The sequence below is a fragment of the Pararge aegeria genome, chromosome 1, assembly GCF_905163445.1.
Source record: "Pararge aegeria chromosome 1, ilParAegt1.1, whole genome shotgun sequence".
Taxonomy (NCBI): Eukaryota; Metazoa; Arthropoda; class Insecta; order Lepidoptera; family Nymphalidae; genus Pararge; species Pararge aegeria.
Window position 1 is genome coordinate 8,904,952 of NC_053180.1, and position 12,544 is coordinate 8,917,495.

Consider the following 12,544-nt stretch of genomic DNA (forward strand, 5'->3'; position numbering starts at 1 on the left):
TTTTACATATTGTTAGGGTTTCTAAGGGATACACATGTTAATTTGTTAGGTATGAGCTACTCTTAACAGGATCTTGCTCTAGAATCTTCAAGTACAGCTTCTTCCTTAACCTAACACCTAATTTAAATAAAAGACCTTTAACTGAAAACAAATAATGTGAGTAATAGGTAAAATTTTAATAATTTATTAACAAGTATTTAGAAATTCATTTCAAAGTATCTGTTCTCAAGGGCAAGCTTGTGACAGTAGATGTAAATTTTCCCTTAAGAGATATAAGTAGCGTAGCAAAGAAAAGTTTTGTGCTGTAGATGACACAAATCTGCTCGCTTATTGTTTTTTTACTACTCTTGGATATTTTAAGGAAAATTCTAACTAGTACAAATGAAGAACGCAGGTATCTTTTGCAAAATATCTAACCTATTTTAGTTTAAGTGAAGTATTGTATCGGAGATAAAGAATTTATTATCGTAGGGATTTCGTAGCAGCTGTTGTATCAATACTCACAAAAAAAGTTTTTCATTTACTGTATACTATGTACTATGTTCAATGTTTTAGTAAATGATGGTAAGGATTTATGTAATGGCTTATAATTTACATTATAGTCGTAAAAATATAATAGGCCCGTTTTGACATTTGTGCAAGACCATAGAATGTAACTTGGAATGAAACTGAAAGAAACAATAAAATAAAAATCAATTACATACAGTGTTTTAAAAAATACGTAAATTTTTTTGCGACGATAAATAATATGAAAGAATATATCGCGAGTATTCTTTTTGCGCTTACTTTATCGTAGCATGCAATTTATAATTGTTGCGAAACGTTCCGAAAACAGTTACGTTCTTAGTCTTTTTTTTTTTTACACTAGAGCTGTAACCATTTTTTTACTGAATATCGAAATTAAATATTGTGTAGTAATCTTTACTGCAAAGAATGAGCTTGGTTCTCAAAATGGGTTCTAAATAATGAGTCTGGGTTGATGTATCTGACCAAACGGCACATGACTGAAGCGTCCCCGCGCGCACTGCGCAGTTTTTCGTTCCTCATCTTGTAAAGTCGACTGTGCGCTCGTTTAAGTTTGATATATATTGTTTACTATTACGTTAACTATGGCTCTTCTATTTTGGACATTAATTTAAACATAGTGATTTGACTCGATTTTTGTGTTTGTTGTTATATAGTACTAACTCTGTTTCAACATGTTGAAAAGTGGACGTATAATCAACAGCCAATCACGCGTATTGGTTGTGAAGTTAAAGGAATACTTTGAACGAACGAACACTTTACAATACATAATAATATCAATCAAGTACTGATAAAAACTTAAATTGATTTATCGTGAGTATCGAGTCCCGAGTCTTATGGTCCATAACTAGTTACGTCGCGATGACAAATGTCAAAACGGGCCTATTACATTTTTACGACTATAGTTCAGGAAATAATTTTCGCTAGGGCTACATTCTCAAATTGTATCCTATATAATCGTATCATGTATAAGGTTGTAAAGGACGATATTACCGACTCGATACAGGGCCAGGGTCTTTTGTCACAATGAGGAGGGTTTCGGTCAACCACGCTGGGCAGGTTTGGTAGACTTCATTATGGAGGACTCTCGGGGATGCAGGATCCAACCATCTCTTTTTCGGTCACAGTGGTTTACTGGCGCTAAATAGAGTAGAGGTGATACTGTTTTATAATTTAAGGAAATAAAATTGCACAGAATGAGCTCATGAAAAAAGACAAAACCAGCCAAAATATGCGACATCGCAGCGAGAAATATAAGTAATATTAAAATATAATTATATATTTTTATTTCATTTTTGATATTTTGATGGAGCTCAAATAATAGTTGATAATCTAGTAACACCTTCGGTCCCCCTTTTGGACGATCGGTTTCGATTTTCGACACGCTCCTCTTTCTTTACGGAGTTATGTTACGTTTTTAAGTAGAGCTATTAAAATATCACTGGGCATGTAAAACATCGTAAGGAGAGCCTGTATTCCTGAGAGTTATCCATAACGTTCTCTAAGGCGCACTTTGCAATCATGGTGCCTTTAACCTCAGGTTTCTCAATCTGGAGACAAAGGCGCTGTAATTTGATAATGTTGGATACCGACATAGATACCTGGCTTAGTTTAAGATTCTGAGCAGTAAGCAATTAAAAAATCAATGATTTGTCGATAACTTTTTTTATTCCACCTTAAAGTTTAAATAACTAAAACCGACTGGATATAAGCCTATTCGAAAATAAATTATCTGTCAATAAAACGCTTGTGCTATAATGATGAAAAAAAAAATACTTACCTACCTAAGTAACTTCATATAATTTATGCGTTTTGTCGTAATAGTGTAACATAAGAACGCACTCCTGTATATACGTAACGTTATCTTGCTTATCCATTGATAAGGTATCGCAGAAAAGCAATATAAGTACGATTTATTAAGGTTAACTGGTTTTCATAATACGTATTAATATTGTGCTTAAATGATCGGGTAAGACGATCTAAAAACTAATATAAAGCGTGTTAAAAGTACGGTTTTCGAAATAATAGCAATCATGAATGATATAAATTTATTTACAAATCAAAGTTATTCCTGTTATTGAAGCTACTTGAACTACTTTAACTCAATTATTATTATTAATTAAACAAAAATTACAATTAATGACATATTTTACTCTCGTACATCTGTAAAGCTGTACAGTGTTAAGGTGGAGTCAGTTTACATCACATGGTAATTTAAGTGATAAAACGTATACCTAGGACGCACGACCCAGTTCGACAGGACTAATTTCGAGAAAGTGATGAACTTCCGAATCCAACTCGGATGGGCACCGTTCGGGAAACTTCGTGACATCCGTCCAAGATACCTCGGTACCTTAAGACTAACGCCTACGAGCGCGTATTGCCATTAATGATTTATGGTCCAAAACGTGGTCGCTCACTATATATAGGTCTTATAAGAAGGCTCAGAGTCACTGAGCGGGCAATAGAGAGAGAAACGTCGGAGTATCTGAGTCTCTACATGATCAAATCAGGAATGAGGAGATCCGTAGAAGAACCAGAATTACCGACCTAGCTTAAAGAGTCGCGAAGCTGAAGTGGCAATTGGTGGGGCACATAGCTCGGATGGACGTTACGGCCCAAGGTGTTGAAATGGAGACTTCGCACCCATAAACGCAGTGTTGGTAGACCACTGAGATTCCATCAAATAAGTCAGTCGCAGGGAGCAGCTTGTCCCAAGCGGCACAAGACCCTACAAAAGACCTAATTGTCAAGCACTGATAATACCAGGAGAAGACATTTTCAATACCATGGCATGGTACTGAAAATTAACAATGAGAAATATTGTTAAATATTGTTTCCCAGTGGGAACTTCGAACTGGTACTAATATGATTCTGACAAACTACCTAATATCTGCAAATTTTTGTATCATCCCTATTGATGCTAATCCACAAACAAAAATGCTGACCACTAGACTGTCCAAACGAATTTCATTAACATCATCATCATCCAAAGGAAACGTAGCATTGGTTTAAGGAAAATTAACTATTATTTTACGTTTTGGGGGTGACCTTTGCATAAATGGGACGCCTATGATTTACTGATTAGGGCCAAACCTTGAAAGTTGAAACACTTTGTTTCCTTGTGATGTAATCACATGACGCTTAGAAGTTGAATTTCATGACATAATTGTTAAGCTATGGTAACCAACCGTCCCGAATTTTAGAGACTTATTATAGTAATTTACAAGAGTTCGTAATCTAGGATCTAGGGGGGTAGTAAACTGGAATACCTACTCCGTGCTCCAGCCTTAAAACGCTCGGTGCTACTCCTTAAGCGTCTAGCTTTGGTTTTTGGTGTCTAGCCGTAGCTTCACAGGTGGTTGTTGAGAGATATCGGACACAACGGCAAAGGTATGAGCTCTGGTGCTCGCGAAATTGTGGAGAACGTTTTACCCAAGCTGCCTTCTACATGGCTCCGACCTCTCCTTGGACCGAAGCGGGACTTTATGCCTCCTGGCTGTGAAGTGGTTGTATCTGTATGTTGCCCTAAAAGTCCCACTTACTCGTATAATGTTGATGTTGGTATCTGTCGTTTTAGAGCCCCAAACACGATTTACGTAAGTAAATCGTATAAATCGTGTTTCAGACGTAAGTCCGAATTTTATACAATACTAATTCATGATTTTCATATTACAGATTCGATTTATTAGTGCTATCCTTCCCTTTCCCTGGTCGATAAGGAAATGAATACTAAACTCTAATCTGTCTGATGATTTATCTTCTTTTTTTTTAATCGGCTTACAAAAGGCGGACTTAATGCTCAACCATATTCTACTATACAACCTTCGAATGTGCGAGACAAACTAGTGGGGGTGTGGCCAAAATAAAAATTTAAAATATATATTTTTATTTTTATATAGCCCTTAAAAATGTTTATATGTATAACTTAAATTAACCTCTACAAAGAAAACAACACAACAAGAGGCAAAAGTGCTTACACCTTTGGAATATTAAATGCGATTGATTTTATTAACTTCGTAAATTAATCGAAGAAGACATCAAAGATCGCAATGAATCCTGCAATCATAAATATCAAAAGTGATTATGCTTTACACTGCTAGATCTTTAGATCTCAAATAACACACTAGGAGATTTGGGTACAATAGAATCGACACCATTAACATTGTAAGTGTAACCCTGTTTAGAATTAGCATGACTATAGGCAGAGCTATAAGCGCCACCTTGACATTACGGTGAAGGCTTTGCTATCAAAGACGTTCTTTGTAGAATTACTGATAACGTTATTATCTCTATCGGTAGAGCTTCTTGTGAATTCAGGGCTTCTATTTGTAAAACTAATAGGTATTGGGTTTTTTCTGTCAAGAAATTCTCAGTACTATCGAAGTTAAAGAAAAACAAGTGGGCAATCTTTGGGAACTGCCGATAGATAGAATTGATAACTAAGTTACTTGTGAATGGTATCGCCGGATATTGTTACTATTGAATTATTTTTGGTTATAAATAGGTGTTTATGATCAAGGATAAAAGTATGACGATGACGTGAGTTCCAAGATTTTTGTTCACCCAAAAAGTGTTCAACGCGCCTAAAGAAGTTTTCACTTCAAAAATTGGTTTGCTACTCTTCGAATAGCACGGGTTATTATCACTAACTTTATTCGTTTAATAAAACCTATATTTGAAGTACTGTGCGTTATTGACCTCTCTACTACGTGGGAGGAGATCTTTGCCCAGCTGTGGGGCATTCATATGCTGATGATGACGATGAGTTAAAGTTAATTGACATTTATTTATTACCAGACTCATATAGCCTTCTTCGTCTATTTTTAATACGTAGTTTTTGAACAGCTATAGGAGACATTGCAAACAGCAGACTTTAGGTTTCAAAAGAGCAGTTGGGATCCTTGAAATAAATGGTTTTTGTAATTTCTAAAGGTTGTTGTGCTTGTCGCAACAAACTCCCTTGCATGCTATTAATATAATTGTTTTCATTATCATAATCTCAAAAATGATCGTTATCTGTCTCTGAAATTTATTTATAATCTGTTATTATTTAAATAAATTTGCCTTGACAAGGCGCAGGTGTAGTATACGTAGTACTTGCATTAGAATAATATTATCCTAATTTTGTAGAGAACGCTTTGTAGAGGATAAACTTTTTAACAACTAAGGTGATAACTATTGGTGATCGGTTGATGAATGCCTAGAAATCTCCTAAGATTAAGCGTTACTTATTAAGCCTTGCCTTTTTCGTCGGTAGTGAACACGGGCATTAGAAAACATCTGGTTTACCTGGTAACTTCTCTCTATCAAGGTTCTGCCGAGATAAAGACAACCTACCAGGCAAGCAGCAAACTGTAAGAGAAACTTGGAAAAATGTTTAAACCTGAAATCCACAGCTTCAGCAGCCTTTGGCAACGGCGGTAGTGCTTTTTTAAAACACTTTTCTAACTCTTCAAAACTACTAGTTTTCTTTATACTAAGGTTCTGTGAAGATAAGGGAGGCCCAAACAAGCGGAAAACTCCAATAGTTACTTCGCACACTGTATACTGTCCCTAATATCCACTGATTAAAATGTATGTAGGTACAGTAAGATTTCAACTTTATGACTTCTCGAATTCCGTGCGTTTTGATGCGCAGAATTCAATGTTCGCTATTCCCGTATCAGGGTACAGTTGACTACCTGAGCGAAGCTACATTCGCATTTCACAGTTTACTTCCGCGACGACATAAAGTTTAAATCGGATTTTACAATTGTACACTGGCCGAAAAAACGAACAAACAAGACACTTATGTACAAATAAATTTAACAACGTCTTTATATATTATGCTGTCGTGAAAATAATCATAATTACAAGCTTAATATGTAGTAGTTGTTTCGAAATCACAGACAGGTACTTGTATTTTATTGGTGGTTATGTACCTACTTCGTATTAAGAGATTAAGCGCATGGCGCCAGTGATAATTAATAAATAAGTTTCAATGAGCAGCTTTCACGCCAAATTAATGTTCAGTCAGATTTTAATAGTTTAAGAGATGACGGTAAAGATTTCTTACTTAAATTAAAAGCTGTTTATAATAAACTTTACATTGTAAAGTAACTTAGTACGTACGAACCGGAAGTTGTAGTTCACGGTGAAATAAAATTGATGAGCTTAAAGTTCGATATATAAATTAATTAAGCCCCGTTATTATTTTATGTATGAGATTGATTGAGGTTATCATTAAAAGTAGTTTTGATTTGTTAGTTATTAAAATTTCTAACTGTTCAGGAGCTGTTAGGAAAGTGTAAAATTTTGCTCTACAAATATAGGGCATCTTGAAATCCATCATTTAGAGGAACTACAGACACCAAAGAAAGTAAGTATCATAATTATTTCGTTTATTAGTATCAAAACTATTACATTACTGGAATAAAAATATAACCTTATAACTTACCGTAAATTAATCGCACGAAGAAGAACACGCAATTCTTTGGTACATTTCTTACTGAAACTTCGAACGAAGTAGAATGTGTTCGATTGGTGCTGCTAATTTGAGCTATTGTTTTTTATGTTGCGGCTATTTCGGGTCCTTGCTGCTCTAAATGGGGCTATTAAGCCTTTCGTAGCCATGAGCGATCTACTTTAGTGAACTCTAATATAAGATTTGAAGATTATAAATTATTTTTCAACTACCACAAAAACGGTCGGTATAATAAAATTCCTATAACCGTTTATAGCATACATTCTTAGCCATAAGTTAGCTATAATATTAGTGTATTAATATAATATAATACCTTTTTGTACGCTTTTCACCGGTATTTTTGTTTGTATTTTAGTAACCAACCCCTTTGGACTTAATTTTGACCCTCCTTAAACGGTCTGTTTTCGTTCAAACTTTGTAGATAAAGTTGAATATAACGTGTCAAGACTATAGTGTCAATAGTGTCAGTTATTGACATTGCATGGTATAATGTTGCTCGGCGCGGCGTTCTCTTTGACTAAAAGCATGTTCATAATGTCGAGCACTTTCTTTATGCATCTGGGTCACTAATGTTGAAGTGAGTGTGCATTTGTAGCATACCGTCGTCAATAGCCATACCGCGTAACTAACCTTGCACATTGTCGTCTCTTGCTCTCTTTAAAAATAGAATTGCCGTAGAGCCAATCATCTTCTCGTCGCGTCTGTAGTTGACGCGTAGTTGTGTGGAGTGGACAAGCGGGCCATGAATCCAAAAGCCAATCACTTCGCTCCACTCCGCATCAGTGGGAACTGTGCAAGAGGAGTGGAGCGGACTTATAGGCGGTTCGAATCGGACAAAGCGAGGTCGAACAGGTTGTGGTGAACGGGCGAAAGAGCAATCCTGCGCAGCGGTTATGATATACTGTCAGGATAGGACTAAGCTGAAGTCATCATCATGTCGACCCATTATTGGATGGGGTTATGGCCGTAGTAAACCACGCTGGCCCAGTGCGGAGCTGGATTCCATATAGCTTTGATAACATGATGTAGAACGGGTTTCTTCACCTGATGTACCGATACAAAAAAATATTCTTTACAAGTTGATCCTGTAGACCTCGTATAGCCTGTTAAATCAGCACCACCTACCCTACAATTGTATTTTCAAGCCATTCAAGAACCAAATAAAATATAAACACAAAATTTCTTCCGAATATAACAGAAGAGAATTTTAGAAAATAACCGAACTAAAATCTACCACAGCATGCCCCTCATGTTGGATTTACTAGATGCCCGGGAAATACCTGTATCTAACTGTATACGTAAAGCAAATCATTGCTCATTCGATACTTATCCGATAAGATTATAGATAAGTAGTACCTTTTGATATTCAAAAAAATCGGCTAAGTCCAAATCCAACCCTCACACCGGAAGTTCCGTACCTTAAAACGAACGTAATAATTCTTTATTTGGATAAATTATTCGAACGAAGCCTTTTAATATAGCTACTGTTGGATCATTGACCTTATAGTAACTTTGTTTGATCTCCCCATTTCTGACAATATATAAACACAGGTATCGAAATCATTTTTGTCCGATTTTTTCTCTTCTAAACTACATTCCATTAGATGGACATTACTTTGTCCCTAAAACGCGTAAATATGGCTACTTTGCAGAAGTACAGACAAACTTTACTGTGTATAATAATAATAAAAGATAGAAAATATGATTTGAAAGGTTGCTCTTTTTGTTTCGTTGAACTAGAAAATTGATTCTCGATTTATACAGCGGAAATTAAAATTATATTTAAGTATCAGGTCAACTTCGAGTCATATCATATTCGATATTCATTTGAATTTTATACCTCAAGCCGTTACTTCAAAAAAATGTCCTTCAGACCCATGGGATTCCATGTGTTAAATACGGAATTTTATTTAATTCGTGCTACTTAAATAATAATAACCAAATAAATGGACAGGACAAATAGAACCATAACAATGAAAAATGTTGAAATAACTGTCGAAGTTCTTCGTGTTTCAGATTTTTATTTCAATGACCGTTGACTTTGGGTGATCTCAATTTCATTCATGAAAGGTTACATATTTATTGCCAGTCATTCAGACAGTCGTATACATAATACATAGGTCTATATTTCTACGAGGATAATTTTAAATAGGACTAAACATATATTTTACTATACAGAAGGTACGAGGATAAGTTTAAATAACACCGAATTTATCAGTTAGTCCACCAATCCGGGCCAGCGTGGTGGACTACGGCCTTAACCCCTTCTCATTGACGGAGAAGACCCGTGCACTGTAATGGGTTGATATGATGATGATGTATATATTTATTCTAGGTGTCATGTAAAAAGAGCAATGTCATCCTTAGCTCCTCAACTAAATATAAAAATAACCTAACAGTATACCGTGCATTTACGTATCACATCAAAATCGAAGGGGCTAGTAAGGGCCAGTCAGTGGGAACGTTGGTTAAAATTTTATTTGAATTAAGTTCTTAGGAAAACAATGCTTTATAAAAAGAAATAAAAAACATAATATTAGAGATAATTTGTGTGAATGAAGTATATATATATTCATTATTTTTAAATTTATAATCAGGTTTTGATGATATGGTTGTAGATAATTTTAGTTATCATATCTGCATGCTAATGTACGTAAACCTTTCAACAGCGGTCATTCATTAACGGAACTACGGAAGTTTACCGCTCGAAATATTAAAATAAATTGATTATGTAAATAAAACTAGTTATAACAATAATAAACGATATCCAAAACAATATTAACACGGTCGCTAACCTACCTTGTTTGTGACCTTAAATCCGAAAAGATATTTGAATAATTAAACATGGATAAGAGTAACGTAAAAGAGTTACGAGGTACTGGGTGGTTGATTCCCGGTTAAGACCATTATATATTCAGTGGGGTGCACTTCATACATGCGCAAAAGCACTGCCTACCCTAAAACTGATTTTGAATTTTGGCCGTTTTATGCAATTTTCCTGCTGTATGCATACCCTGGTATGAAACATAGTGCACGCCACTGTATATATTTATTCAAAATAATCTGATATAGACATTCTGATGCCTCGGAGAGCAATATTTCGATTATTATCCATAAATCCCGCCAACCACAAGCAGCGAAGTAGGATTAACCTCTTAATCCCTCGTCTCAAAAATTGTCCATTGGAAAATAAGTTTCGTGAGTATTACATCCTCCAGCAGGCAATACCGTGCCAGATTCGTAAAGCTCATAAAGAAAGGAATCTGTATCGTTTTTATTTGCCGATCATAAGAGATTTATTGTTTTGTTTTGTTCTGGATGAAGTGTTGAGAAATAAATACCGTTTCGAAAACCCTAGAGGGCCTTGATCTGATTTTATTTTTATTGTCTCTGCGTTCCCACTACGTTATATGTTTATTATTCTAAAATAGATTCTGTATTATCTTTTATGATAAAGACTTTTAGAAAGCAATATGCCTTCCCAAGGTTACAATAATTAACAACAGGAAATTTAGTCTGTGATAAGATTAATCTCATTAACAGCCTAATTAACGTCCTACTGGCCCTGTAGAAGTTAGTGAATTAAAGAACTTCTACGTTTCTTGTGTACCGATTGACGGGCTTTAACCATAATTATCACAGGCCGTGACAGGATTTTGTACAGCTACACAATCGCAAAAAGGCCGTGGTACAGTCGCGATTCTATCACTGGTCGTATACATTCACCCACATAAAACACGATTTTCAAACAAGACTGTCGTCATACGACATGTAATGACAAACGACGTCGCACGAAAGAAAACTAGAGTGGAAGGTCAACTCTAGTTTTCTTTTGTGCGACGTCGACCGAAGCAGTAAGCTTCATCTGGCCACACACAGTGTGAAGCGTGACAACTGTAGCCTAAAAGCGGACATCTTATTTATATTGCTTATAAGATAGAACTTATAATTACAAAACGTAGAGTAGAATTTTCGCGTTTCAATGATTTATTTATTGTTCAATGGTTTTCGAAACAAACATAAGAAACTGAATATCTTTAAAGGGATCTAATTTTACCTTTATCTTTTATTGTGTAGAGGTACGTCTGCTAGTATTGTGAATAATTTAAAAAAAAACTGACTTAACGTATCTTTTTCCACGTTGATGAGAGGAGAGGCTTGCATCCAGGAGATTTTAATGACGCCTGTTATTGGTGATGATGATGAAATCGTTTAAAAACATCAAATAAGCTAATTGCCGTAACTATAAAGGCCTTTCAATGTGTTTCTCTCATTTCTAAAACTAGAACAATTAGGCCCAATTACCTACCGTACCGCTGCCGGTAAAGTCTAGATTCGATAAAATATTTTGCTAAGAACATAAAAATACGCCTAAGACATAGAACTTGAATAGTAGAAATTGTCCACAGCGCAAGTCGACCCACCAGTATTCATTTTAAGTGACACCTTTTACAAATGCTGTTTATTAATAACAAATATCAAACCGGGTTTCTAATGATCCTAAACACAGACTAAAATAATTCTCACTCGAATTCTAGTTTCATTTTTTAATACTTAATATTTTAGGTTAATGTTCCCCCTATATACACTGAATGGATTGTACCTACTCGCTGGTTGCGCTAGCAAAAATGTTGACACTTAAATACATATTTAAAACCCCATTAAAGAAAATAGGTATGTGTGTTAACAATAAAATTATTTTATCATCTCTACTTCACTACTATCTAATATTAAAAATACGAAAGTATGTTTATTGTTTTGTCCTTCGAGAACGTAGCTAAAGAGAAAGGTAAATTTTGCATGGAGCTGGTTTATGGGCCGAAGATTAACATCATCAGAAGATAATCACCTCTTTACACCACGGCGAAGGTCTCCTCTCTGTATGAAAAGACTTCAGGCGTTAGTCCACCACGCTGGTCAAGTCACACGCCACGCCTTTGAAAACATTATGGAGAACTCACGAACCTGCAGGATTCCTCACAATGTATTCACCATTAAAACAGATTATAAGTCGATCTCCTAAAACCCATATATCCTCGAGAAGAAAGAAAGAAGGTGTTGTGTTATATTTTATGTTATTATTTTTATTTATTTATGTGCGCCGAGGATGGAAGTGGTTCCCTCCAAAAGGGAGACCGTGGGAGCATTGGCGTGCACAGGGTTTATGATCAGGGTAGGCATAAAGCGGGAACATCGTATAAAATATAAAAATTCTCTTCTATACAAGTAATATACGAAAAATAAAGGGTTCGCAGTGCTTTTGTGCATATATGAAGTGCACGCCACTGCGTGGGAGAGAGGGGAAATCGCTTTTCACCGCTTTTTTGAGATTGACAGAATATAGGCTACTTTATATCCTGAAATGGTTTAAAGTCTGTGATATAGAGCTTGGATTTTGTTGTAATTAAGTACCTAAATACTTGGTAATAGAGCTTCTGTTGACAGAGTATGTCTAGGAAGCATTGCCCTATTCCGGTCTAAAAGGCGTGGTTTCCGGTGTGATTACAGGCACTTAAGTGGCTTAAACATCGCTTCAATTTAATGGACACAGGG

At 35.5% G+C, this 12,544-nt stretch overlaps 1 protein-coding gene across 1 annotated transcript in view; it reads left to right on the forward strand.

Moving 5' to 3' along the window:
- Positions 1-12,544, forward strand: part of LOC120635950 (uncharacterized peptidase C1-like protein F26E4.3) — a 55,554-nt gene that overhangs the window by 318 nt on the left and 42,692 nt on the right. The window lies entirely within an intron of this gene.